Source organism: Triturus cristatus, chromosome 6 (genome assembly GCF_964204655.1).
Source record: "Triturus cristatus chromosome 6, aTriCri1.1, whole genome shotgun sequence".
In the NCBI taxonomy this organism is placed as follows: Eukaryota; Metazoa; Chordata; class Amphibia; order Caudata; family Salamandridae; genus Triturus; species Triturus cristatus.
The window spans coordinates 510,851,428-510,874,776 of record NC_140589.1 but is presented as its reverse complement, the minus strand read 5'-3'; the positions used below and the strand labels follow the sequence as shown (position 1 = coordinate 510,874,776).

Below are 23,349 nucleotides of genomic sequence, written 5' to 3'. Positions count from 1 at the left end.
TTTATTCGGACAATTGATGACTAAATTCGGTTATGCAGAGCCAATGAATTAAGAGAAAATCCAGATAGCCAGAATAGGTAAATATGATGTTCTGTGATTTAAATAAATTGATCTAGAAATTCTACATTATTGAAGAGACAAATGCTAATATTAATTACAATGACATTTTAGATAAATAAATATTGATTAACAAAAATTATGAGTTTGTGGTTCTTCGTTAAAGAGGATAAAAGATTCTGTGTCTTAAATGTGTTTTAGCTGGTTCTAAATCACCATCAACCAATCCAACTAATTGGTCCGTCGACCAAGTGGGTGGAGTGCCTTGATGTTTAGGAATCTATAGGTGATGAATGTTAATGTATATTATGTAAGATAACTTTTCTTCCCCTATAGTTTATAAGGTACCCCCACCCATATGTCCAGTGCATCGTCCCCCCTCCTGTGTGCAGACCTGTGAAAGAGAACGTGCAAGTGTTGGTGTTATGGGCCCCACCAATGAATGCGTGTGTGAATGAGTTAGTGTGACAGCGGGTCTGTGACGCAGGGAGGATAGTTGTGCTCTCTCTTTTTCCCTCGGCTTTTGCGCTGGATCAATGGCACTGGGGCTGATTCTCTGTTCAGGCCCCGGGGGCTTTTCCGATGCTGGGGAACTCACACGTTGCGGCGTCAGTGCAGGGATCGGGAGCAGATTAGAGAGTGCCTCACTTCCCTACCTCTTCTCTGGGACCCTGCCTGTTTCGAGGTGCGTCCTTCCTTCGCGCTAAGGTGCCGGTAGCTTTCCTTGTCAAGTACTCAGAGCGTCCTGGGTGTGGGGCGCCGCAAATATCGCTAAGTGGCGCTGCAGCCGCCACTTGTCACCGGCCGCTGCTGCTTCGGTTTCTCCCTGATGCAGCAGAGGGTTACTGACAGGGAAGCTAGTCGTCAGAGCAATTCTTTTGATGCCACCGTCTCACTTGTTCACCGCAGGTGCGGCGGAGCGTTGGGTGAGAGTGTTGCGCAGGGGGTGAATAGGGGCTGACACGGCCACAGTGTCACCTCAAGTGCCGGTCCTTGCAGAATCGCGCCACAGGCAGCCGCTGGCTGATTCTTCTCCCTGCTGTGCATTGTGTTCAGCAGGCTAGGTGAGGCATGGTGCAGAAGCACTGAGGGGACTGCGGGTGCTCACTGGGGTTCGGCACTCACCGCGGGGCAGTAGGCTTCACTTCGACTCTGCGGGAGTAAACTCGGGCTCATGTGTCACATCGATACGGTTCCCTGGACTGTCGCTAGGTGTCCCTGTGAGCCTCTCTCCCCCTTCGGCCGTAGTAGACTTTCTTTCGACTGTGGTAGATGCCGGTATGGGCTGCCTGCTGCGCTGGTGCAGGGTGATACCAGGGAATCAGTTGGGGGCAGCGGGCACTTCACTTTCTGCCGTGGTAGCCTGAGCGCAGTAGCCGGTTCATCACACTCACACCGAGGTTGGGTGGCGGCGTTCCCTCTCCTCTTCACCTGAGTCAGTGGGAAAGTCACATCCCAGGCTCATTCCCTCCCCATGAGGGATGATGAAGTGCCGAGACGCAGGCACGCGGGGTCAGACCTGTCCTCGTCGCCAAATGTTGGGTTGTGGGCCCTAGGCCCACATGCTGCAAAAGGATGGACACGGACACAAGGATTAGGAGTATTCAATTGGCCACGAGCACGTCACTTGTGACACCGGTGGTAAATGGGTGTGGGGTGTGTGTGCCCACTCCCCTAGGGGAACTAAACCAGTGCCTGTCGAGACACTAGAACGTGTCTCGCAGGACACAACACATACTATATACCGAGAGACCATATTATACCATACTTAGAAAAATACTGACAAAGCAAATAGATCTCGAACATACGAGACCTATTGCCTTTGCCAAGGCATGTTTTCTGTTGCCTCGGCACATTCAAGAGTTCGGTAAGGCAAAAGGGGGGGGGGGAGGGGCAGGACAAATAAAGCTGGGGCAGTCACGATCTCCTACCCCCGCCTCCTCCTCTCGAGACGTCACTGCTGGGCTCTGAAAGCAAAGCCTGACCCTTGGCTCCCCGCCTCTCCGTAGGGATTTTGCTAGCTCGCCCACCTCCTTTAGATAAACCCGAAGCGTGAACAAGTTAAACCAAACTACGTATCAGGACTGCTTCACGACAAAATACGCGGGTCCTCCCCCATAACCCATCAGCTAAGACTTTTACATAATTTAAGGTAAATGGCATTTTCCCCAACAAGTTTAAGGCAGCGCCGTTGATGCTTCCGTGTTCCTTGTTTACAGCATCTGTGCTGGCAGACTACCGCCACGTGACCTACTCGAGTGCTGCTGTTTTTTTCTTCTATATCATGCTGTGTGAGAAAGAACGGCCTCACTGGTTATACCTGTACCCGGCGTTTCGGTTTGAATTTTCGCCAAAAAAAATGCTTCTGGGAAGAGCACCTATTACTAGCAAGTGGATCGCGGATGAGGCAAGGAAGGAAGTGGTAGATCACGTGTTTGTACTTTAATCTGTTGTCAGCTGACTCTGTAGCGGTAACGAGCAGATCTTGTAAGTAGAACGATTTATGTTGGTAGAAATCCTAGTTTTGGTAATTTGATTTCAGGGAGTATGCTTTATTTTGTCCGCAGTGTGTCTTTTTCGATTGCCTGGTCACATATACCGCTGTGCGTGTAGGAAAAAAAGATTGTGTTATTTTGGTACGTTTCTGTTGACCTGTTTGTTTTATTCTTTTTACGCACAACTAGCGGCAGGAGCAAGTGTGACGACTGTAGAGTAAATAGGCGGTCTGGCAGATTACGCTTCCATTTGCCACCAGCAAAAAGTTATCTCTGTTTGTTTTTGAGAATAATGTTTAGATTATATTGTTACATATTTTACTTAGTGGAAGCGGCATACGTAATCTTAAAGGTATGTTTAGCTCCGCGTTCGAAGTACATTAAAACAAGCATTGGCATAGGGTTGCCATGTCTGGGAACCAAAATAAAAATGCTCCTTATCAGTGGATTAATTAGCTGAAAAAGTGGCTCACCTGTCTGCATCTATAAGCTAATTGTAATGCACGTTATCATGCTGAAGGAAAATAATAATAGACTACTGCATAGAATATTTGTGCACTGCAGTCAAAACATGTACATAGACATGTAAGTCGGATTCAGAGAGGACGATACTAATTCTATATCATGCATTACAATATTTTAGTTTTCTCCCACTGCAAACTTGCTAAGCCCAATAACAGTTAATGTAAACCTATTCCCCCAGGTTTCATTAAAACTCTCCCACATTGTAGTACATTTAAGCCTTCCTTATTTATGTACATGAGGGCATGCACTGCTCATGTGCATGCTTATGTTAGGTGAATCTCGGTTCATTACCATTAAAGAGAGGCTTAATAAACTTGCAGTGTTCCTCTCTGTGACAATACTGCACATTGCCTATGCCAATTTGCAAACCCTGCCCCTGTTTGGGAATTGTGTCCCCTGTACTGTGTGCATTTTAGTACTTGCGGTTTTGCTGTTTTCGGTATCTGTATGGACTTAAAAAACACAAACGTGCAGTTATTACCAGCCTTAAAAGTACAAATTTGTCACAAATTGCAGCTTAAGTGAGGACAGAAGGGCAGAAGACTGATTAGTGAAGTGGTGAATTAATACACCAGCCTCGTTGCACTCATGCTTACTTGAAGGCTTGTTCAGGGTCCAGCACAGTCTGTCTCACATGCTCCACTTCTGAACAGTTCATCAAGCTTGAGAGGGAGCTTCTTGATCCAGTAAACTTTGCAGAGCTTGGGTAACTGTTGACTTGTGATTAGGGCTCCCGGTTTTATGGTATTTATTTTTTTGCAGTTTCCGTCTGTATTTATCCATATTTATTTTTTGGGCAGTTTTTCTGTATTTATCCACATTTATTTTTGCCACAAGCAAAAGACGAGGCTACAGCTAGTATTTTTCCACATTTATCTAAATTGACAATGCACACATGCGCTCGGTTTTTTATTGGTCAACACTATACATTCATCTGAAAACTTTGCCATATGCAGAATGTCCCAAATATGCTTAAAAGTGCTATCACAAGCCATTTGTTTCAGAGCCTTGCAGTTTCTGTCATAGGCAGAGTGCCACATCCGCTCCCTCAATGAACACCATACTGCCCCACTGAGAGAAATTCACACTGCCTTCAACTACAATCCAATTTGACCTGCTATAAACACCTGGATGCGACTCAATTCAAATTATGCACTAGGCAAGAGCAATATGCTCCCTAAAGTGAATAGTAACAACACCCTGGAAAAAGCAAACATTCATAGGGAATGAAAGATTAAATAATGAAATATAAGCAGGAACAACATGGTGAACTTAACGCATTTACACTCACTATTCAGAAATCACTGAGTGCTTATGCCAGAAAACTACAGGGCCAAGAAAGGACCCATTTCAATGTCCACTGCTTATATGCTTACAAAACGTAAACAGTATTGTTTAAAAAGACCACATTCGTGAACACAAAGCCGCCGTACACATTTTGTTTTCCAATCCATCCATCAACCAGGTATTACTGTACCTCCAGGTTTGGCGCACTTCCCCACCGGGGTAAAAACGCGCTTCACTGGCAAACTAGGTAAAGTGACACTAATGTTTTTGGGGTTTGAATAAAACAGATATGGCCACTTTAAGAACACTCCGTCTTGTTTTATTTAGTTATTGATTTTTCATATTTTGAACCTTTTTATTAACGTGGCTGCACTTTGGAATAGAAAAATGTCAAAACGGCATTTCCATCAAAAGCGGTTTTCTTTTTTGCATCGATTTTACAGGGGAACAAATGAATGACAGGAAGAAAGATAGGGTGAGAACCATTTCTTGAGTCACGGTTTTAGGTAAGTGAGGAGGAATTATACAGACGGAGAGGGAATAAGAGTAAGAAAGAGTGGGGGAGCAGCTTGTCTGGGCAGGAAGCAAGAGACGGACTCCTTTTCCTTCTCTGCTTCCCGCCCGTCACCGAACAGCCACTAATGCCGAGCCTGCTCTGCAGGCCTTGGATATTGTAAAAACCAGAAAACACAACAATGGGCGAGGGTCCAAGGGAGAAAAGTTTATAGACCTGCAAGATAGTAATACCCCAATCAAGTTTACTACAAAACACAAAGAATTATCTTGGGTCTAAGAGTGAACAATGATCACAAGTGACAGAGGTTAGTTACGGTAAACTCCCACTAGGAAAAAACCCTTTATAGGACTGGAACCCTCACTCACCCTAGGTGACATGCTTCATCATTGAGTTCTTTCTCCCGATGGAAAAACCTAGTTCCACCGAGGGCTACAACCCCCTCACCGTGAGGGAGGAGTCCAGGGATGTTATATGTAAAGATGAGGCTGTATACAAAGGAGATCCTTTTTAGTCCCTTATGCGGTGAGTGGAGTGAGAAAACAGCAGCGCAAACAATAAGCTAATTTAGGAAAAAGAGTGTGGTGAAGTTAAAACTGAGTGGTGAGAACCAAAATATTTTTATTTTGTAGGTTTCACCATCAGGGTTAAAAAGCACTGCAAATAGAGCAGTATAGAATTTTAAACTGCTCGATGTAAAAGGTCAACATGTTTCAGCCCTATTGATCTGTAGAGAAGTATCCGCGCTTTCTTCAGGACCGTGTGTAAACAATAAGCTGCTGCTATTTGGTGCTTAGACAAACGAACAATAAATTTTGATACTACACCAGTAATCAGTTCATATGTCTTCGGTATTACTGGGTATATCCAAATAGTTGATATCCACCCTCACCTCAACCTGGTAACAACTCAGGGAAGGGGGCCCGCTCTCTCCGTCCCCTCCAAGCAGCTTTGTGGAATGGCAACGGCGGTTCGGGTCGGCAACTCAGCTCCTCCGGGAATGCTGGTCCGGTCCTATTCACTTACGAAGATGTCAGGCTGCTACAAAGTACACGCCCACAGTGTCGCTGAATCTTCCTTCACTCCGAGTGCACGATCACTGGGCACTCCACACACGAGTCTCCAGCTGCACGAAGATCACACGCACCGCGTCGCTGAGACTCACTTTACTCTGGTGCACACAATAACACGGCAAATCCCCATGAAAGTCTCACGGTGCACAATGCACCCGCACACAACGACATTGAGACTCACTTGGATTCCGGTGCACACGATGACAAGGCGACTACTTCAAGGGTGTCAGGTTAGACAGAGCACACGCACACAGCGTCTCTGAGAGTCTTTTAGAAACTCTTTTGTTCCTGTGTTTCCGAACAGGGAGCCAGCTCACCTCAGGTCCTTGGGGATAGTTACTTCAGGACACAGCACACCGCAAAGTCCTTCAAGCAGGGGGACACAACACACAGCAAAATCCCTTTAGCCTTTCCTTGGTTGAAACAGCAAACTGCAGGCCAGCACAGATCACAAAGCAAGAGCAGTCCTATCCATCAGTCTCTTCAGTTGTTTCTTCCTTGTTAAAGGTCCTCTTGACCATGACGTAGCTCCAGTCTTGTTCACACTTGATCAAGCCATTCTCCAAAGTTCAGGGGCTTCAGTTCTCTTAGTTATACCGCTCAATGGCTTTGCAGTCTTTGTGCTTCAGGGGGCTCAAACCAGTTCTGGGTGCCTCCCTTCCAGTGACACCTTCTTCCTTTGCTTAGTGGGGGTCTGGATTCTTAATCACTCAGCAGGAGATGGGACAATTGTTTTATAGCAGCAGCTCAGGCCTCTTCACCTCTAGGGGCTTCTCCTCCCCCCTACACTCTAGATGCAGGTAGGCCTGTTGCTGTCTCACCTCCTCCCCTGGGTCAAGACATTCCCCAGATCCTATCGCTTTCAAATCCAGACCGTCAATCCACAGCCAGGCTGAGATGCACAGAAATGTCAAAGCACAAAAACGCAGCCACTTTCAAAAGAGTGGCTTCTGAACACAATGCAAAAACCACTTACATAAAAAGATGTGTTATAACATTGTGAATTCAGCCATACTAAACTTCACCTTTCCATCTTAAGCCTTTGGGAGGACAGACTGGAAAACATATTACACAGCCCTCCCATTCTGTCCTATGGGCAAGATGGCCTTTCAAAAACGAAATGGTGATTATTTCACTGTCAGGACATGACACACACCTTAGTACATGTCCTACCTTTCACATGCACTACACCCTGTCCAGGGGGGGGACCCTAGACCTACCATAGGGGTGTCTTAGGTGCACAGAAAGGGAAGGGTAAGGTCTGGGAAGTGAGTGCACTTGGCAGAACAACATGGCAGTTTCACAAACTGCGCGCAAACCCTGCAATGGCAGGCATGAGTTCCCTTTTTATGCTACTTGTGTGGGTGTCACAAATAGTGCTGCATGGTGAACTACACGGCACCAGGAGAGACGGAATACGTGAGAGGCGCACCACTCTTGACGAAGTAAGGGGGACGCAACCGGGGGCTAATGGCAGTATCATTTTAGACTACTATCACTCGAGTATATTATTGCAACACTCGGGAGTGTTACCTTACATTACAAGGGATTTGGCAGAAGGGGAATCCCGGCTCGCCTATAAGGGTGCGGAGCGGAGCAGATATACACGCTGGGTAACACTAGTAACTATGGTTCCCAGAGCCCTGTAAATTCTTAGGGTGTGTTTAAGCATTTCGTTGATACCAGCTTGATACGATGTATTGGTAAAGTTTTTGATACCAACTTCTTGTCAGGACACTACGAAAAAAATGACCACATGTATTGTGCATAGTTTAATATGAATGGAAGGATTATGTACATTTGCTTGATCTTCCTCCTACAGTGTGTGACTACAGAGGGTCGCTCTCTACTCCAGTGCCTGTTCGAGCAATTTACTTGATAAACTCTGGTAAGAAGCGGGACAGGTAGAACATCATATGCCCTCCTGTGATTCAATATGGACATCCTTGATTATGAGAGGGCCAGTAGTACCTAGATCCCTTTTAACTGCACATTGGCATTTTGGAATGGTTTTTTCTCACTTGTTGCAGCACGTTTCTTCCTTTCTTTTGTGTGTAGTATAATTATTAATGGATATTAAGCACAAAATATGAGCTTAACATGATACCATTATGAGGGCCAATGTTTGCCCATTTGATCGATTTAGGTGGATTTTGCACCATATATGTCATTAAATTTTGGTCACACCGATTGGGAGGTTGGCATTTTCTAGAGTTGGTATGGGGGCACACATTTTTTAAGATTGTCTCTGTGTTTTCTGTGTTAATGAAAGTCATTGGTATGTTTTTTACTTTTTCAGTTCCTATTGGGAAGAGTAAGTGACATCTTAGACTCCAAACTTACAGGTGGAGTATAAACCCACGATTGTGGGTAGTATGAGGGGTTGTAAAAAGGCATAGGGATCTGACTTGTCCTGAAGAATGCCGGAAAATTGATATTGTAACGGCAGAAACATGTTGACCGCTATGCAGAATGGAGGGGTGGTGAGCACCTAAATTAACTCACTCCACCACTATCCATTGGGTGTATATTTGTCTCTTTATATACGCCTTTTTTAATCTGACTAGGGAATCCAGGAATAAAATTGATATTGAGATATCCCTGGGCCAGTTTTAACATTTATTATTTCTGCACTAAAGGATCCTGCCTTTTTTGTTTGTTTGTATCACTGTTGTATTGTTTACCCCTCCCTATTGCTCCGCCTCTAGCGTTGGTTTGCGCAGAGGCGTTTGTAGCAGCCCGATGATGAAGCATGCCACAACTTGTTGTGGGTGAGGGCAGTTTTCACAGAGTGTGTGTGCTCCCGGTGATCAGCCTAGCACTTGCTGAATAATATTTGGCCTTCCCCCTACCTCCTTGTTTGTGGGTTATTGAATTTTTGAGGAGGATGAGGTAGGGGTTTTACCTTCTCCCCCTTCTTTTTATTGTGAGTATTAAGTGAGTGCACTTGGCAGAACAACATGGCAGTTTCACAAACTGCGCGCAAACCCTGCAATGGCAGGCATGAGTTCCCTTTTTATGCTACTTGTGTGGGTGTCACAAATAGTGCTGCAGGCCCACTAGTAGAATTTGCATTACCAGCCCTGGCACACATAGTGCACTTTACTAGGGACCTTACTAGCAAGGCAGACATACCAATCATGGACAACCAATTACCATTACTTTATACAGGGAACACTTACACTTTGACACTGGTTAGCAGTGGCAAGTGTCCAAAGCATCTAAGTTAGCCAAAACAAATAGCGGAGGTAGAGGCAAAAAGTCACGGGTAGTCACGCCAAGAAGTGCCAGGTCTAACAGGAATTAATTTGGCATTGTTTCAGTGTTGTTTTTCACCATGATGAATTCATTTCTGTTTTTGTGAAGTATGCCAGTAAACATACTTAATTGTAACTCTAAACGTTTTGTATATTAACTTAGATCACCATACTTCACATTCTAATTATGGCAAAGTGTAATATTGCTTTAAACCTTCTTTGCCTAAACAATCTAGCAATGTAACTTGTTTTTTATGCGCAGACTTTCATTCACTGCTCTGGGTAAAAGCATCTTCTTCTGCTAATCCTTCCCTAACTTTCCAGAAGTGTCAGAGGCAGACCAGCTCGCCGAGTCATTCTTAGTTACTCAGCAAGTCTGTTACATTTTTGCAACATTTCTTCAGTCAGCCTGATTATTCTTAAATGCATGGTGACAAGAGGCTCAGATAAGATTCTTGTCTAGCCATGGCAGTATTTTGCGAGCTTCTTGAGCTATGCTGGGTGTAAGCATCCTGAAGGGCAGCCCTGGCTCTACCCCTCCCCCTTCCCTTCCCCCAGTGGCCGCGTTATGGCTTAGCATGAGAAACAGCAAGAATCTTATCTGAGCCTCTTGTCACCATGCATTTAGGAATAATCAGGGTGACAGAAGAAATGTTGCAAAAATGTATCAGACTTGCTGAGTTACCAAGAATGACCCAGCGAGCCGGTCTGCCTCTGATTTATTTGGAAAGTTAGGGAAGGGATTAGCAGAAAGAAGCTGCTTTTACCCGCATGGTATTTCATAGGGCAAAGGAGATATAGCAGCCCGGCTCTACCCTGCCCCCCCCCTCCAATGGCCACGTAGGCAGAGCCAGAGAGGCAACAACGGAGGAGCAGAGCGGCCTCCAGGAACTGTCCAGGACGGGGAAGCAATGCATAGTTCAAATGTAAACTCAACGTCTGCCACAGAAAATAAATGCATTCAACCTGTGAGGTGTGCTGGGGTGAAGTTACCATAATTAAGCAATACAGGGTTAAAAATGTAAAAGCAGCGTCCAAGACAGGAAAGCAATGCCTTCTTATATTGTAACTGGGAGGTATGTAAGCCTAAATGCAAAATATAAACAAGGCATCTGCCACAGAAGAGTGATGCCTCCTTTTAACAAGCCCTCACCCAAAGGAAAAAAAAAGGAGTGCGCACAAATCCACATTTATTGAAGAACGTGGAAATACACATGTAGCTGGGGCAGTCAGCAGGGATTATCTAAATCAACAAAATGTGGGAGTAATTAGACACGACGATGAAACAGAAGCATGCATTTCTAAGTGGCACAAACAGGAACCAATGAAAAAAAGAGGAGGGCTTTCAAGCCACAATGTACATTACAGCATGCCTCGCAAAGCTGTGCACGCGCTGCCCAGGCTCGACCTAAAAAGTATGAGAAATGTGATGTGGCGCAAGGTGAGTGAATGTGAGTCAATTGCGAGGCTAAAAAACACAAAATACGCTGTAATTTTTTTCGGTCTTTCCTCTTCAGGTATCTGCATATAGCATAACACACAGTTTAAATGAAAAATACACGCAGGTTAAGTTAATCAGTGGGAAATGCATCTGGTAGGTGCAGTAGAAAATAGTGGCATGTGTATGTTTAGCATTACGAGGTCCCAGTCTGTGATAGAAAGCACTGTGAATATGTAAGTCATTATTTGAAACTTGCATTGCACACAGTATAAAATAGGCTGCAACAAAATGCGCAAAATATTTTTAGATGTAAATGTGCTTCCCAAATCTAGATTGTAGTAATACCCTGACTGTAAGTAATGCACTTTTTTTATACCAACTCCCTTGCACTACCACTCAAAAATTATAAATCTGTGTCATCAGGCCCCTTCAATTGATTCCATCAATTAAAGCCAATACCGGCTTCCAAGCACCCTTTACACTTGCAGATTGACCAGTTGATCGCATTTACATTTCTTTCAGGCACACACAGCACAGGAGAATCCCTGCCTTACACTTCAGCTGAAGCATTTCAACACTTGGAATCAACCATCCCGGGATGGTTGTTTTTTCTCAACAAGTAAGGGAACTGTTTTGCTTAAATTAAAAAAAGTATTGGCACTTCGTACCCCTAACATCCTACCCACTTCGACTACTGGCTCAGTTTGTTTAGATAGCAATGCATTCTGTTTGTGCAGCGGAGAAAAGTGTTAGTGCATGGCTGCCAAGTTTTCTGTTTGTACATTTGACAGACATGCAGTGCTTTAAAGGGAAATATAGAAGTGCAGGTACTCGCTCTTTAGAGTACCTGTTTGCTCCTGAGAACAGTTGCGACTCTTCCGCAAAGGCAGAGGAGCGTCGCCCCACTGCTTTTTAGCAGTAAAATAAAGAGAGAATAAAATGATAATAACTCGCGTTATCATTTTATTTTCTCTTACTTCTGCCGCTTTGCGTGAAGAGGCGGGGGTTGGGTGGGAGTGGTAGCACCCTCCTGAGTGCAAAATGACTGCATGGCCGGCCCTCTCAGGCCGCCTAAAAGAGTTTTGCGCATTACGCATGCTCTCCATGCAGTCTGCATTACAGCCTGCGTGGAGAACGTGCCCAGGCTCCCAGTCAGCATATGAGTGCCGAAACGGCGCGCAGAAAAATCGCAACGCTGCTAAGGCAGTGTAGTGATTGGCTCACTGGGTGCCTGGGTGTGCTTCCTGTTCAGGTCATCGAGGGAGGACTATGGAGGAGAGACGTGTCGGGAAGGTACTTTTTTTTATATTATTTTTTTTGCTGCCTGCTCCCCCCCTGTCCAGTCTGCATCATTAACGAGTGACACATTTTTAAACTTAGACCCAGATTTACAAAGGTGTCATGCAACGCAGTGCATCACTCAACAATACGACACTGCATTGCGTGACAGGGAAACAGCAGGAGAGCGCCAACTCTACAGAGACATGGCCCTCTTCTTATTTTCTAGAGTTGGTGCAAAATGTTGCTGCTGAGCTCCACGCACACACCTTTGTGCCATAGTGCAAGGGTGTGTATGTGAGCCTAGCATAGGTTTTGTACTGGAGGGGAACCCTTCCAGTACAAATACTATAACTAGACAAGTTTTATAACTTTTCCTACTTAGTATGTGTGCTGTACAGTGCAGCACACATACAAAGTCGGAAAAGAAAGGAGAAATAAAAACATTATTCATTTTAACGTCTGCTTTCTCGCAGCGTTATTTTTGGGTGCAAAACCCTGTTTACTAATGTTAGAAGATAAACGTTCCCTTGACGCTAAGAAGCGCAAAGGAGCGCTATGCACTGGTTTATGTTACTTTTCCTTACATATTCGTAAATCTTTATTTGGCTGTACAGCCATAAAAGCACATAAAACATCACTGTGTAAAATGCATAAAATCAATGAGATATAGGTGCAATAAAAATAGTTAAAACTATAAAAATGTAATGCGATGTACAGATCCCATGCAATAATCCATAAGGGTACCTAGTACCCAGCTACAACAATAGCGACACGCAACCAATAACTATTGCAAGTCCGGTCCAAAGATCAGTACTGTCTTACAAATCTAATGGAAAGAGGTAGACCACAGGCACAACACTTCACAGGTGAACCTTCTTTGCCGAAGGCTCCACAGATATAACAAGAAGAGTGAAACAGCGAAAACAATTGAATGTCTGACATCGCTTCTCAGGACCCTCATCTCTGCTCTGTGTAGAGATGTGGGGTCTAGTGGTTGTATGGGCGGAGCAGGATGGGCGGAGATAGGGGAGGACGAGGGGCGACAGGAAGGGGCGGAGTAGGAGGTCAGGTCGGCAGTTGAGGGAATGACATGCTGGTGTAAGGAATGAAATAAAGAACGAGAATATAGAACCCTCCGTGTCTGTCGTCATTGAGAGTAAAGACACGACAGCTGGCGACGAGGGTGGGATGGAGCTGGATGCTCTCCCGAAACACCAGCACGCCGAGTAAGCTGATGAGAGGCTGGTAGCAAGGAACCAGCGAAAGCGCCGTCACCCGCGACAGCGTGTGAAGAGCCTGAGCGAGTGCAGGAGGACCGCCGCCGTGACAGGCAAGAAGAAAAGTGAAAGCGCCGGCGCGCGTGTTCCCCAGATTGATTGGAGCAGTGAACGTGAGGACTGCCCGCCTGCCTATGAAGCCGTGAGTGAAAGAAATAACAGTAAATGAAACTGACCGTGAGAGGAGCCGTTCAAGCAGCGCGCTGCCCCTGGAATGAATGACTCGAGAGCCCGGCACCACGTGGGACGTCTGCACACGCTCCCCAACCGGCGGCCATCTTAAAGTCAGGCGGACTCTCAGACGCTCCATGTAAAGAGGCCCGGGCGGCCATTTTGAAGTCAGGCAACAGTGAAATATCATCAAGCACAGGCAAATACAATAGAAAAAAAAAAAGAAACGTGGGGATCTCCCTAAATACTGAGCAAGACTCCACGAGGGATCCCCTGGACCTGCTCCGCGCTGCCGCTGCACGCATCACGCGCACACCGCGATGTCAAATCGTGGGTCCCCAGCCCAGTCTCCAGCGCGCCAAGATGTGAAACCAATCATCATGGGGATGACGCACCTGCGCCCCCCAGAACCCCTAGCGCTCGTGGTCGGGAGCAGCATGGGCCCTCGCTGGGAAGAGTGGATTGAAGACTTCGAGGACTACATTAAGGGCTCGAAGGTGACAGGGGACGAAGATCAACTGATCGCACTTCGGAACCTCGTGGGCAAGGATGTCAGCAAGATGATAAAGGAACTCCCCGCCGCGGACGCGGGAACGTATGCGAATGTGCGCGCCGCCCTGGATCGGAAGTTTGTGCACAAGAAGAATGTAGATTATGAACGCTACGTATTCCAAAGAGCGCGACAAGAAAAGGATGAAGTCATGGGCTCGTACATCACAAGGTTGCGGCGCCTGGCGCGCCACTGTGAATTCGATGAATTCTCTACGGATGACGCCATTCGCCTACGGGTGATTGACGGCTGCCAGTCGGAGACGCTGCGCAGGAAGTTACTAAAAAAGAGCCACACGCTGGATGAAATTGAAGAGATCACGAGACTCCATGATCAGACCGAAGAGCAAGCCAAGACAATGGAGGCAGGACGCGTGGACCGCAAGGAGGTAGTCTGTCAAGTACGCACCGACCGCCCTCGCCGGTGGTCGAGAGAGAGGGGACGACAAGCTCGGCCGCCATCAAGACACCACCGTCACCCCGGTCATAGACGGCCTGACTCGGGGAAGAGAAGCAGGCGCCAGGATCAGGGAAAAAAGGCGCCATTGAGAAGATGCTACCGATGCGGGTACGACTTCCCTCATATCGGAGCGTGCCCGGCCCTGGGACAGAAGTGCCACAAGTGTGGTCGCAACAACCATTTTGAGACCATGTGCGGCGACTATCGCCGGGAGAAGGAAAAAGCCTCCACGAGGTCACCAAGAGGTGAGACACGCCGCCACCACGCGCGGGCGGTACGCGACCGCCGGAAGTCCTCCTCCAAATCCTCCCAGTCGAGCAGGGAGTCACGGTCGTCAAGATGGTCTAGAAGATCACCGTCAAGAGACTCCGAATCACCTTCGAGTGAACACGAATACTCTGTAGAGTATGCAAACATGATTGCCGATCCCGATCAGCTCAAAAAATACCCTCGGCTGGACATTTGCGTTGGCACGCATCCCACAAAGTTCGTGATGGACAGCGGGGCATCCCTCAACTACATCCCAGTGACTGAGTATCAGAAAATGAACCCTCGGCCTCGGCTCGATCCCGCACATGTGCGTGTCTACACCTGGATGTCCAGGAAGCCGCTCCCTTGCCTGGGGAAGTTTTCAACGACGCTAAGGCACCGGACAACATCCATTCCGGCCGTGATTCACGTCATCGAGGGACCGGAAGCTGACTGTCTCCTCAGTCTGCCAACCGCTGAACGGTTGAAACTGGTGGAAATCCTGTACCGCGTTACTGGTGAAAATGACACCGTGCACAAGTTCCCTAAACTGTTTTCTGGACTCGGGAAAATGAACAGAGGTCAGATCCGCCTCCACATAAATGACAAGGTCCGCCCGGTTGCCCAACACCCGCGGAAGGTCCCGTTCCACCTTCAGCAAGCGGTGGAGGATGAGCTACAAGACCTGCTGGACGCCGGCATCATCGAACGGACGGAGGGCGCCACACCATGGGTATCTCCTGTCGTGATCGTCCCAAAGAAAGGCACACCCGGGAAAGTGCGACTCTGTGTGGACATGAGAATGCCCAACACCGCCATTGAGAGAGAACGCCATCCCGGACCTCACCTAAGTGACATGATTGCCGCCCTCAATGGGGCGAGGGTGTTTTCCAAACTGGACTTAAACAAAGGCTATCATCAACTGGAACTGCACGAGAGCTCCCGCTATATCACAACGTTTGCAACGCACCTCGGGTTGTTCAGGTACAAGAGACTGAATTTCGGCATTTCATCAGCCGCTGAAATATTCCAAGAAGCGATCCGGCAAACGATACATCACATCCCCAATACGCTGAACTACAGCGATGACATTCTAGTCTATGGGGCGACGCTCCAGGCCCACGACACGGCTCTAGATAGGGTTTGCCATGCTCTCCTGGAGGCTAACCTCACGCTCAACAAGGAGAAATGCGAGTTCCATCAGTCGCAACTGAAATTCTTTGGCCACATCTTTTCAGGAGCCGGAATGCAACCAGATCCTGCCAAAGTGAGTACTCTGAACAGCACCAAGAGTCCACTTGACGTCAGTGACGTGCGATCCTTCCTCGGCATGGCGAGTTACTGCTCGAGGTATATCAAGGACTATGCCACAATAAGCCACCCACTTCGCACGCTCACCAAGCAAGGACAAGCTTTTGAGTGGACTCCCGAATGCGAGCATGCCTTTCAGGCCATCAAGAGTGCGGTAGGCTCGGTGGAAAGCCTGGCCTATTTCAGCCCAGATCGCAAGACTGAAATCACAGTGGACGCAAGCCCCGTCGGGCTAGGAGCCATCCTGGCTCAATATGACCAGGACACAGACCACCGCCACATTCCTTTCCGACACGGAGAAAGCCTATTCCCAGCCGGAAAAGGAGAGCCTTGCGGTGGTGTGGGCGTGTGAGCACTTCCATGTGTTCATCTACGGGAAGCATTTCACCATGGTAACAGACCACCAAGCCCTCGTCACCATCTATGGCAACCCCCGGTCCAAAATGCCACCCCGCATCGAGAGGTGGGGACTCCGTCTGCAAGAATACACATTCACGATCGTGCACAAGCCAGGGAAGGCTGCCAACCCGGCTGACTATATGTCGCGCCACCCAGAAGACTCTCAGCGAGACACGCCGTCCATGGCAGACGAGTATGTCCATTTTGTGGTGGACCAAGCGCGGCCACCGGCGGTCCCCCTGGAGGCCATCCTGGACGCCACCCAGCAGGACACCATGCTGCAGCAGGTAATCCAAAGGGTCCGAACGAACAGATGGCGGCACGAAGAGGTGGAGGACGAAAAAGGTGACACCACAAGGCGTCAGGAGTGGCAAGCATTCCGGAATGTGTGCGAAGAACTATCCGTCACATCTGATGGCCTACTGCTGCGAGACGTTCGAATTGTGATACCCCAACAACTGAGACAGGGAGTCGTCAACCTGGCACACGAAAGTCATCGAGGAGTAGTCACGACGAAAAGAGCGCTTCGGGAACGTGTCTGGTTCCCCTTCCTAGACAAGATGGTAGAGCACACCCTAAAAGACTGCCCGCAGTGCCAAGTGGTAAGGCAAGGGGACCCACCCGCTCCACTCCAGATGACACCCCTGCCACCAGGAGTATGGCAAGAGCTGGCCATGGACTTCTACGGCCCCATGTCATCGGGCAAGTACGTGCTAGTTATAATAGATGAGTACTCAAGGTTTCCCATCGCCCGGTTCGTCCCATCCACCAACGCAGCTGCCACGCTCACCATCCTGGATGAAGTATTTGCAGCCTGGGGTCTACCCGCGGAGGTGAAAACAGACAATGGGCCTCCGTTCAATGGCCGGGAGTTCAGTGATTTCCTGACGCTCATGAATGTGCGACACCGACGGATCACACCCCTATGGCCGCAGGCCAACGGCACAGCGGAGAGGTTCATGGCCACCTTAAAAAGGACATTCCAACAGGCTGCTCTGGACAAAAGAGACCCGCAGGCGGCCCTCAATGATGTGCTTCGAGCCTACCGGACGACGCCACATGCCACCACGGGCAAATGCCCTGCTACACTCATGCTGGGGCGCCCGGTCCGGACCCGGATACCCACTTGGGAGGGAGCGCTGCGACCCATTTCTCCCAACCGTACTCGTCGGGAGGTCGAAGCCACTGACAAAGCTCGCAAGGACACCATGAAAGCGTACGCCGATGGGAGACGGCGGGCCCGCTCTCTCTCGTTCCACGAAGGGGACTGCGTGATCGTCAAACAAGAACAGTCCAAGAAGACAGACAGCAAGTTCAGAGCGGAACCTCTGACGGTCATTCGTCAGAAAGGCACCATGCTGACAGCAGAGTCAGACACCAGGCGGGTAACCCGGAATGTGTCTCACTTTCAGAAGTGTAGCACGGCTCTGCAAGAGACTCTAGAGTCGCAACATACAACTTCACAAACTCTGCAGCCTGCGACGCAGAGCAAGGGTGACAGTCCAGTGGGGCAGCCACCCGGAACAGAATCTAACACAGTGCCTGAAGGCCGAACACTCCGTCCACGGCAAACGATCTGCCAGCCCAAGCGGCTGATTGAGGAGATGTAACTTTTAGTGACCCCGGTCATTGCTAACAAAGGGGGAGATGTAGAGATGTGGGGTCTAGTGGTTGTATGGGCGGAGCAGGATGGGCGGAGATAGGGGAGGACGAGGGGCGACAGGAAGGGGCGGAGTAGGAGGTCAGGTCGGCAGTTGAGGGAATGACATGCTGGTGTAAGGAATGAAATAAAGAACGAGAATATAGAACCCTCCGTGTCTGTCGTCATTGAGAGTAAAGACACGACACTCTGTAGTCCCTAATTTCCATGTTAGGGCATACTGGGAGATTCCACTTCCTTGTCATAACAGAAGAATGTGGCAAGGTCCCTACTTAGAATTTTATATGAAGCGACTTAGCTTGTGGAGGCTCAGTCTCATCCAAGGAGCAATTCAAGCTGTATTTGTCTTTTAACTCAAGAAAAGGATACCCTAGTGTGCCCTAAAAACAATCATCAATGTAGCGTCAGGCTAGACCCTTTAATGTTACTTTTGGAACCCCAGTGATTACAGCAGAGATGGACCATAGGTCCCGGCATTCAATCTGGAACAGGCAATGCTTTATAAACCTGAGCCAAGGAATTCTGGATGCCCCAGGTAACCCCAATATATACTCCAGACCCCGTCGGTATGTCAAGAGTTCAGGGGTCGCCCATAGTCTACGTCAATATAGTATAGGTCTGAGTCAGGCTTTATCAACAAGAGATTGAAGGCCAAAACAAAGCCGTAAAGGAATAGGCAGAGTACTAACAGGAAGCTGGATAAGGAGTTGCATAAAACAATTTTCTACTTTCTCCAGGGCTCTAACGTCATTATGACCCCATAGATCCCTGGCATATAGCGTTGCCCGAAGAGCTTGTTGATCGTACATTTGGAGGGTTGGAGATATTGGACAAAATGAGGAACCTAAGGGCGACCCCACCATTCCCCATGAATATTGTTCTTATTTGAGCCTACACTTTTGAATATGAGGTAACCAATAAAACTGCTCAATGAGCATTACTCCTAAATAGTCAAATACATTAACTCCCTCCAGTGGTGGTACATTAAGGGTCAGGTCGATGACTGTACTTGGTTCTTACAATGTTCATTTCTAGACCCCTCTATTTGCAGAAGAACCCAAACCGATCCAGGAGCTTCTGTAACCCCATGGGTGTTTTCGAGATCAGAAGTGTATTGTCTGCAAACAGAAGGGCCAGAACCTTTCCAACAGCTAGATTCAGAGCATCATTCTCACACTCCTGTAGCTGGATCACCAGATCATTATTGAATAAAAGAAAAAGAATTGGGGCTAGCCCACACATTGCCTCACACCCAGTTTGCCTGGGGCGTGGGCTGTCAACTCCCTCTGGGACCCACATCTGAGCTGGGCATAATAGTTAGTGTGAACATCCAGGGGGTAGTTTGGGACCCCAATTTCTCCCAACGCTTTCCACAAAGACTCCCTGGGTACAAGGCTAAAGGGGGATTACATATAGACTAACCATGACCTAGAGTAACGTATTAGCAATAAAGCAACTGGAGACGAAATGCCTGATCAATGGTACTAATACCATCCCTAAAGCCAGCTTGCAACGAAGACAACATTCTAGCGTCAGCTATGCAGTCAAGCAGCCTATCCAAAATAAACAGGCCAAAAACATTTTGGGAACTATCAATAAGGCTAATGGGCCTATAGTTTGATGGAAGTGACCAAGACCCCTTTTAAAAAATACTTGCATATTCAATGCAAATGCCAATTTGCGTTAGTTTGCAAATCCCCCAAAAGGGTTTCATCTGGCTTCTTTCAAAAAAGGAATGCAAACCTGACGCAAAATCTTTGTAAATCTTGGCTTTCGTTTTTACTATATGACTGCTTGACACAGAAGCCAAGTCATTTATTGCAATTGAGCCCAGAAGTGTTTCAATTTGCATGCAACAGGAATTCAATCTTTATGTGGTCTACACCCTTGGTAACTGACAGCATTTCAGAGATGAAGGTTTTAAGTTCCTAAGTAACTAAGCACCAACACATTTGAAGTTCATTGATGTTAAGAATGGCCCTGTGCAAGCAAACAAGGAAAGGAGTGAATAGACGCAGGAAGAGAGAGAAACAGCATGAGGAAGAAAATTTGGGAGAGATAGTCATAGAAAGACTCGGGTAGAGGTAGAAAGACACAGAAACACATAGGGATAGGGTGAGGCAGGAGAGAAGAGTGGAAAGAGAAAGAAATGTATAGAGACATAAAGACAGAGAGAGAGAGACCGGTGTAGAAATAGAGAGCGGCTAAGGGGAGAGACAGAAGTGGGAGACGGGGAGACTAGGTGAGTCATGGAAAGACTTGGAGAAGAAGCAAAAAAACAGGAGGCAGAGAAAAACTGGGAAAGTTAGTGTGTGTGAGCAAAAGACACACTGAGAAAGTGCGAAAAACTGGGAACGACAATGAATTCTGAGGACGTAGAAACAGACATAGGCAGAGGTCAGCGTTAGGAATAATTAAAGACTAGGGGAGGTAGAGCAAGACCAGGGAAGAGAGGAAGACAAGGTGAAGCTGAAAAGATAAATGATTGCGAGTACACAAAAAGACAGAGAGAAAGAAATTGAGTAATAAGGGACACTGATCTGAATTGATCTGCTTTGTGATTAGGGGCGTGCAAATTACACATCAAATGCAAATTTGTTAATTGGCACAACATTGTTGTGCAATATGCATCCATGCGTAAATTTTTGACAAAAGAATGCATTTTGCATAAAACAAATTCTCTGCGGAGAACAGCCCCTCATGTTCTGTTCCATGTGTCCGCTGTACATTTTTACAGCAAAGGGCATATATTGTATGTGTAGTTGTAAAGCGCATTATCACCTACAAGGCTATACCGGGGCTGAGCAGGTGTATGTGCCTACCCCTTCCTTTGGTAGGTTGGTTAATTGAAAAGCCAGGTCTTCAGCTTCTTGCAAAATTCAGGAAGAGAGGAGAAGGCTCTGATGTAAATTGGGAGGTTGTTCTATGCTTTGGAAGGGATGTAAAAGAAAGCCTGTCCCAATCTGGTTCTGTGTATGCGTGGTATCTGTGCAAGTAGGAGTTCTGCTGAATGAAGATGCCTGGCTGATTGAGGAAAGGAGATGCGATTGTTCAGGTAGGTAGGGCCTAAGTTATATAGCGCCTTAAATGTGTGTGAGGAGCTTGAAATGAGCCCTTTATGGATCTGGAGTCAGTGGAGCTCACTGAGGTGTGGTGTGATGCAATGTTTGAGGATGAGTGTGGCTGTTGAGTTCTGAATGGTTTGTAGTCTTCTGATGAGATGCTTGGTGATCCTGGCATAGAGGTTGTTCCCCTAGTCTAACTTGCTGGTGACTAGGGCTTGAGTGATTGTCTTTCTGCTGTTGCTTAGGAGCCATTTGACGATCTTCCCTATCATCTTCAGAATGTGGAAGCAGGATGCAGTGTTGCCATTGAGTTGTGGGATCTTGTCCAGTTTGCTGTCTGATGATGATTCTGAGATTCCTGGTTTGGATGCTAGGTGTGGGTCCGATATTGGCCAACTACAAGTTGGAGTTCACTGGCTAGGTGTTCTTGCCATATCACTATTAATGTCTCGCTGGTGTTGAGCCGGAGACAGTTGGCGACTTTGGTCAGCCAGGTTTAAACTTGTTTCTTGTCTTGGGGTCTTGTCCGAAAGGGAGTGTATGAGTTGCGTGTCGGCGTAGGAGAGGGTGTTGATGTCATGTATGTGTGGATGAGATTGCCATTAGTGATCATGTATGCATTGAAGAGGGTGGGGCTGAGTGGTTAACATTGAGGTACTTAGCAGATGAGTTTGTAGGGTTCTAAGGAGTAAGGTGCCAGGATGACAGCCTGCACTCTATTTGTTAAAGAGAAGCATATCTAGCAGGGAGTGGCTCCTTGGATGCCAGTATCGTGCAGACGGCTGATGACGATTGAAAGGTGGATGGGGCTGTGTCAAATGCTACAGAGTAATCCAAGAGAACGAGTGCTGCCATGTCTTCTTTGTCAAGTATCATGAGGATGTAGTCTGTGACTGCAACAATTGCTCTTTCTGTACTGTGGGTGGGCCTGAATCTGGACTTCATTTTGTTCAGGAGCGGGTGGTTGATGAGGTGGTTGGTGATGCCAGTTGATGTGACCGTGCCCAAGTATGATAGGAGGGAGATGGGTCTGTAGTTGGAGAGCGTGGCTGGGTCAGCGGATGGCTTCTTGTGGACGAGTATGATGGTGGTGTGTTTCCAAGTGTCTGGGAATGTGGCTAAGTTGATGGAGGAATCGAGGATAGGTGTTAGTGTTTCTGAGCAGTAGGAGTGCTATGATGAATAAATGGTGGGGATAAGGTCAGGTGGGGCCCCCGAGTGGATGGTCTTCATGGTAGCGGCTGTTTTTTAGGAAAATAAATCTTACAACTCTCCTCAGAGTGATGCAAAGAAAACAGACACAAGGCAGGGTTCCGAAGCAGATTAAATGTATTTGCAGGTACCAATGCTTATCTGCAGGTGAGAGCAAAAGGCAGACGCACACCCAGTGTTACGTCTTATAACATGCTGCTTCTACCCGACTCCTTCTTGTGTGGCCTCTATATACTGTTACAGAAATGCAACCCCTAGCAGAAACCAAAAAAAGGTGCAATCCTAATAGGAGCGAACATATAGGACCTGGAATTGCAACATCTGCATAAACTAAAAGGAACACCATGTCAAAAATATATATGTGTTGTGTAGGCATAAATGAACAGAAAAACAGGTGGACTTTTTGTAGGCTAAAGGTAGCTATAAACTTGGTTGTGGATTGTCCAGACACGCTTCAATGTGTGAGACTGGAGAAAAACTTAACGTGACTCTGAGAAGTTTGTTTGCACAGCTGGTGGAGGTGTCAGAGAGGTAAGCGGTGGAGCATTGGTGCAGGGCCGGAATAGCTCTAGGAAAGAGGAGGGGGCACTGCGGAGCACCTTAGCAAGCAGCTTGGTCAGAGATAGATATAGATAGCTCAGTGGGTTTGACATAGTGTAGGGGAGAATTGGAATTGATTACCATACATGTGTGCGATACATACACATGGATATATATATATTGTCTCCCGCAATATCCAACCCTTAGGATAGTCATATCATATACCTGTGTGTGTGTGTGTGTGTGTGTGTATATATATATATATATATATATATATATATATATATATATTCACTGAAAAAACCATAGGTTTCAGGGGCGTTATAGTTGGCTGGACTTTTCACTTGTACAAAACCATTGAAATTCCCCCGTTCTAGTTAGTTCAGCTAACTATAACTCGCGCGCCCGCAATGCACTGCTGATGACATCACATATTACATCACTCATGACATGGTCAGTGACATCACTCATGACATCACTGATGACATCTCAAATGACATCACTGATGACATCATCCAGTGAATGT

General features: G+C 47.2%; 1 protein-coding gene across 7 annotated transcripts in view; it reads left to right on the top strand.

Moving 5' to 3' along the window:
- Nucleotides 1–2,013: 2,013 nt before the first annotated feature.
- ASRGL1 (asparaginase and isoaspartyl peptidase 1) overlaps nt 2,014–23,349 on the top strand; it is a 339,793-nt gene continuing 318,457 nt past the window's right edge. The window contains exon 1 of one of the 7 annotated variants that reach the window (XM_085610928.1): nt 2,014–2,209. The gene's annotated coding sequence lies outside the window, so the exon portion shown is untranslated. Of the gene's footprint in view, nt 2,210–2,294; nt 2,545–11,176; nt 11,269–23,349 lie in introns of those variants that run through there. The other 6 variants (XM_085610930.1, XM_085610926.1, XM_085610932.1 and 3 more) reach the window with 6 other exon arrangements.